Source organism: Petromyzon marinus, chromosome 41, assembly GCF_048934315.1.
Source record: "Petromyzon marinus isolate PM22_M1 ecotype Great Lakes invasive population chromosome 41, UKy_Petmar_22M1.pri1.0, whole genome shotgun sequence".
Lineage (NCBI taxonomy): Eukaryota > Metazoa > Chordata > Hyperoartia > Petromyzontiformes > Petromyzontidae > Petromyzon > Petromyzon marinus.
In genome coordinates this window covers 3,894,257-3,900,256 of record NC_133707.1, presented here as the reverse complement: position 1 = coordinate 3,900,256, position 6,000 = coordinate 3,894,257, and the positions used below count along the sequence as shown (strand labels likewise).

At 42.1% G+C, this 6,000-nt stretch overlaps 1 protein-coding gene across 1 annotated transcript in view; it reads left to right on the top strand.

Moving 5' to 3' along the window:
* The first annotated feature begins 260 nt into the window (after positions 1-260).
* Positions 261-6,000, top strand: part of LOC142930550 (uncharacterized) — an 82,761-nt gene continuing 77,021 nt past the window's right edge. Inside the window, exons 1-2 of the mRNA XM_076073247.1 lie at positions 261-489; positions 2,442-2,621. The gene's annotated coding sequence lies outside the window, so the exon portion shown is untranslated. The remainder of the gene's footprint in view (positions 490-2,441; positions 2,622-6,000) is intronic.

Genomic DNA, 6,000 nt, shown 5'->3' with positions numbered 1-6,000 from the left:
ACAAACTTTGCTTTTGTGACCTAGACATTGATATTTGAAATGTTCCTATTGTTAATGAGAACACGTGGTGTGCATTTGTGTCATTCCTTCACGTAAAGTCCTGGTCACAAAAGCAAAGTTTGTGGGGAATAATAATAATAAATAGCCGTTTTCTTTACTTTTGAGGCGTAAGCAATTAAAAAAAACACTTCATTACCCAGGAACAAAAAAATCGTGTTCCATCGCGTAATCAACATCATCACCATCATCAAGCCTCGCCACCATCGTCACCATCACACCACGATGCTTCACACGATCCGTGTCCCGCACGACTTCCGCTCACCCCCCCCCCTTCTCCACGCGTTGCTCACCCCTAGGCGAGGAGTGGGGGGGCGAGGGGGGGTCCCCGGTGGGGGGGCACGCCGAGCTGTGCCCCGAGACTCACGTCGCCTTCTGTCAGAATGGGGGGGAGTGTCGCCACTACGCACAGGTGTCCACCTTCGCGTGCAGGTGACCACCCACTCGCATATACATCTGCTCGCCCATCCCACCCATTCCATTGTCCACCTGTTCACCTGTCCACCCACTCGCCTGTCCACCTGTTCACCTGTCCACCCACTCGCCTTGTCCACCCATTCGATTGTCCACCTGCTCACCTGTCCACCCACTCGCCTGTCCACCTGTTGACCTGTCCACCTGTTCACCTGTCCACCCACTCGCCTGTCCACCCACTCGCCTGTCCACCCATTCGATTGTCCACCTGTTCACCTGTCCACCCACTCGCCTGTCCACCCACTCGCCAGTCCGCCCACTCGCCTGTCCACCTGTTCACCTGTCCACCCACTCGTCTGTCCGACCACTCGCCTGTCCACCTATTCACCTGTCCACCCACTCGCCTGTCCACCCACTCGTCTGTCCGACCACTCGCTTGTCCACCTGTTGACCTGTCCACCCACTCGCCTGTCCACCACTCGCCTGTCCACCCACTCGCCTGTCCACCCACTCGCCTTTCCACGTACTCACTTGTCCACCTCCGTGCCTGTCAACCTCCTTACCTCCTCACCTGTCAACATCGTCACCCACTCACCTGCCCACCTGCTCATCTGTCCACCTACTCATCCCCTCACCTGTCCACTTCCTCAGCTGTTCACCTGCCCACCCACTCACTTTGTCCACCTCGTCGCTTGCTCGCCTGCCCACGCGCTCTGTGTCCCCGTGCAACACACAAACACGTGTACCCATGTGTACGTGGGGAGCGGTGGCGCAGCGGTTAGCGTGCTGCACTACGAACCCGCTGATTCAGCACCGGTGACGATCAGCCGAACCGGGCCCGGGCTTCCCCTAGGTCGACTCAGCACCGCCACTGGGGGAGACAAAGACGGCCGGGGCTGGGCAGATGCGCGGCGTTGACCACCCACGCCGCCGTGTGCCGTGCCGGCCTTCGCAACTTGCCAACGGCGCTTGCCCCGACACGCTCTGCGCGAAGCCTAGGGGCCGTCCATAAATGACGTCACGCACCTAAAGGGGGGGGGGGAGGGGGGGTCAGACATTTGTGACGATGTGTGACGAGGGGGTTGGAGGGGGGGTTGAGAAATGTGACGTCACATCAAAATGCGCAACTTTGAATGAACTTAATGAAATAGAATTGTTATAACAACACTAATTTTGATACATTTTCATTATTTAACGATTTGATTACTGTATTTAATTCTAGATTTGAAGTTTTCGTGACTGCAAGGATTCATACTCTTTGGCTTTTTCGGTAAAGTCACGTAGATAACAAAAATGTAAGTAAATTAAATCACGACGTTTCGGGCGCAAACACAAGCGTCCTTCTGCAGGTGCGGACAACTTAGCGAAAGCACACCGCTTAAGTGTGTCTATATAATTACTCGTCACAGCCACCTCTGAGACAATTGATCTTTTAAATTTAATAAGGTCACCTTTTATTTATTCCATGAAGGAGCATTTTGCTACGACAAAGTTTCAAGTATGTTTTAATTACTAGTAATTAATATTAATTACTTTTAATATCTTATAATTACAAGAGGATTTCAATATATTATTCTGAACATCTGCAGTTTTAGTTAGACGTTGAATATTTTCAAGTGAATTTTATGCAAAATTTCAGCTTTCCAACGCCTCCTTTTTAATAAATGTTTTCTCGTACAACATTAGCGTGCAGCGCCACATTAAATACGCACTACTACAATGACAATAGTTTAAGGTTATTTGAAGCACGTTTTATTTTCAAAATGTAATTTTTGGGGGGGGGGGGCAGAGCTTTGTGACGTCATATTTGAGGGGGGATCTGACTTTTTGTGACGCCGTGTGACGAGGGGGGGGGTAAAAAAATCGCCCAAAGTCTTGTGACGTCATTTATGGACGTCATTTATTGACGTCATTTATGGACACGCCCCCCCCCACCCCCCACGGGGGACTTTTTCCTTTGCGCGCGGTAGCTGCGCGGAGGGATACACGGGGGAGCGCTGCGAGCTGTCCCAGGTGGAGTGGTGGGAGCGGCGGAGGCTGCAGGAGGAGAGGCGGCGGAAGCGGCGCCGCGGAGTCTCCCTCGGGGCCACCTGCGCCTCGCTGCTGCTGCTCCTCGCCTCCGTCTCGGCCTGCGCGCTCTTCTGTTACAGGCGGGGGCACACTGGGGGTGGCGGGGGGCACTCGGGGGGTGGGGGGCACTCGGGGGGTGGGGGGCACTCGGGGGGTGGGGGGCACTCGGGGGGTGGGGGGCACTCGGGGGGTGGGGGGCACACGCAGAGGAGACACGGGGACGCGTCCCCGTGTCTCCTCTGCTGTTGGAAAGGACCACGGGGACACTGAGAGTTGGAGCCACACAGCTCTTGTGACGATGTTGTTGAGTTGATTTGTTGATATTGTTGTTGAGTTCATTTGTTATTGGGTTAAATTGTCTTTTTACGATGTTGTTGAGTTGATTTGTTGATATTGTTGTTGAGTTGATTTGTTATTGGGTTAAATTGTCTTGTGACGATGTTGTTCAGTTGATTTGTTGATATTGTTGTTGAGTTGATTTGTTATTGGGTTAAATTGTCTTGTGACGATGTTGTTCAGTTGATTTGTTGATATTGTTGTTGAGTTGATTTGTTATTGGGTTAAATTGTCTTGTTACGATGTTGTTGAGTTGATTTGTTGATATTGTTGTTGAGTTGATTTGTTATTGGGTTAAATTGTCTTGTTACGATGTTGTTCAGTTGATTTGTTGATATTGTTGTTGAGTTGATTTGTTATTGGGTTAAATTGTCTTGTGACGATGTTGTTCAGTTGATTTGTTGATATTGTTGTTGAGTTGATTTGTTATTGGGTTAAATTGTCTTGTGACGATGTTGTTCAGTTGATTTGTTGATATTGTTGTTGAGTTGATTTGTTATTGGGTTAAATTGTCTTGTTACGATGTTGTTCAGTTGATTGGTTGATATTGTTGTTGAGTTCATTTGTTATTGGGTTAAATTGTCTTGTGACGATGTTGTTCAGTTGATTTGTTGATATTGTTGTTGAGTTGATTTGTTATTGGGTTAAATTGTCTTGTTACGATGTTGTTCAGTTGATTTGTTGATATTGTTGTTGAGTTGATTTGTTATTGGGTTAAATTGTCTTGTGACGATGTTGTTCAGTTGATTTGTTGATATTGTTGTTGAGTTGATTTGTTATTGGGTTAAATTGTCTTATGACGATGTTGTTCAGTTGATTTGTTGATATTGTTGTTGAGTTGATTTGTTATTGGGTTAAATTGTCTTGTTACGATGTTGTTCAGTTGATTTGTTGATATTGTTGTTGAGTTGATTTGTTATTGGGTTAAATTGTCTTGTGACGATGTTGTTCAGTTGATTTGTTGATATTGTTGTTGAGTTGATTTGTTATTGGGTTAAATTGTCTTGTTACGATGTTGTTCAGTTGATTTGTTGATATTGTTGTTGAGTTGATTTGTTATTGGGTTAAATTGTCTTGTGACGATGTTGTTCAGTTGATTTGTTGATATTGTTGTTGAGTTGATTTGTTATTGGGTTAAATTGTCTTATGACGATGTTGTTCAGTTGATTTGTTGATATTGTTGTTGAGTTGATTTGTTATTGGGTTAAATTGTCTTGTTACGATGTTGTTCAGTTGATTTGTTGATATTGTTGTTGAGTTGATTTGTTATTGGGTTAAATTGTCTTGTGACGATGTTGTTCAGTTGATTTGTTGATATTGTTGTTGAGTTGATTTGTTATTGGGTTAAATTGTCTTGTTACGATGTTGTTCAGTTGATTTGTTGATATTGTTGTTGAGTTGATTTGTTATTGGGTTAAATTGTCTTGTTACGATGTTGTTCAGTTGATTTGTTGATATTGTTGTTGAGTTGATTTGTTATTGGGTTAAATTGTCTTGTGACGATGTTGTTCAGTTGATTGGTTGATATTGTTGTTGAGTTGATTTGTTATTGGGTTAAATTGTCTTGTGACGATGTTGTTAGTTGATTTGTTGATATTGTTGTTGAGTTGATTTGTTATTGGGTTAAATTGTCTTGTTACGATGTTGTTCAGTTGATTTGTTGATATTGTTGTTGAGTTGATTTGTTATTGGGTTAAATTGTCTTGTGACGATGTTGTTCAGTTGATTTGTTGATATTGTTGTTGAGTTGATTTGTTATTGGGTTAAATTGTCTTGTGACGATGTTGTTCAGTTGATTTGTTGATATTGTTGTTGAGTTGATTTGTTATTGGGTTAAATTGTCTTGTGACGATGTTGTTAGTTGATTTGTTGATATTGTTGTTGAGTTGATTTGTTATTGGGTTAAATTGTCTTGTGACGATGTTGTTCAGTTGATTGGTTGATATTGTTGTTGAGTTGATTTGTTATTGGGTTAAATTGTCTTGTGACGATGTTGTTAGTTGATTTGTTGATATTGTTGTTGAGTTGATTTGTTATTGGGTTAAATTGTCTTGTTACGATGTTGTTCAGTTGATTTGTTGATATTGTTGTTGAGTTGATTTGTTATTGGGTTAAATTGTCTTGTGACGATGTTGTTCAGTTGATTGGTTGATATTGTTGTTGAGTTGATTTGTTATTGGGTTAAATTGTCTTGTGACGATGTTGTTAGTTGATTTGTTGATATTGTTGTTGAGTTGATTTGTTATTGGGTTAAATTGTCTTGTTACGATGTTGTTCAGTTGATTTGTTGATATTGTTGTTGAGTTGATTTGTTATTGGGTTAAATTGTCTTGTTACGCTGTTGTTGAGTTGATTTGTTGATATTGTTGTTGAGTTGATTTGTTATTGGGTTAAATTGTCTTGTTACGCTGTTGTTGAGTTGATTTGTTGATATTGTTGTTGAGTTGATTTGTTATTGGGTTAAGTTGTCTTGTGACGATGTTGTTGAGTTGATTTGTTGATATTGTTGTTGAGTTGATTTGTTATTGGGTTAAATTGTCTTGTTACGCTGTTGTTGAGTTGATTTGTTGATATTGTTGTTGAGTTGATTTGTTATTGGGTTAAATTGTCTTGTGACGATGTTGTTAGTTGATTTGTTGATATTGTTGTTGAGTTGATTTGTTATTGGGTTAAATTGTCTTGTGACGATGTTGTTCAGTTGATTTGTTGATATTGTTGTTGAGTTGATTTGTTATTGGGTTAAGTTGTCTTGTGACGATGTTGTTGAGTTGATTTGTTGATATTGTTGTTGAGTTGATTTGTTATTGGGTTAAATTGTCTTGTTACGCTGTTGTTGAGTTGATTTGTTGATATTGTTGTTGAGTTGATTTGTTATTGGGTTAAATTGTCTTGTTACGCTGTTGTTGAGTTGATTTGTTGATATTGTTGTTGAGTTGATTTGTTATTGGGTTAAGTTGTCTTGTGACGATGTTGTTCAGTTGATTTGTTGATATTGTTGTTGAGTTGATTTGTTATTGGGTTAAATTGTCTTGTGACGATGTTGTTCAGTTGATTTGTTGATATTGTTGTTGAGTTGATTTGTTATTGGGTTAAATTGTCTTGTTACGATGTTGTTCAGTTGAT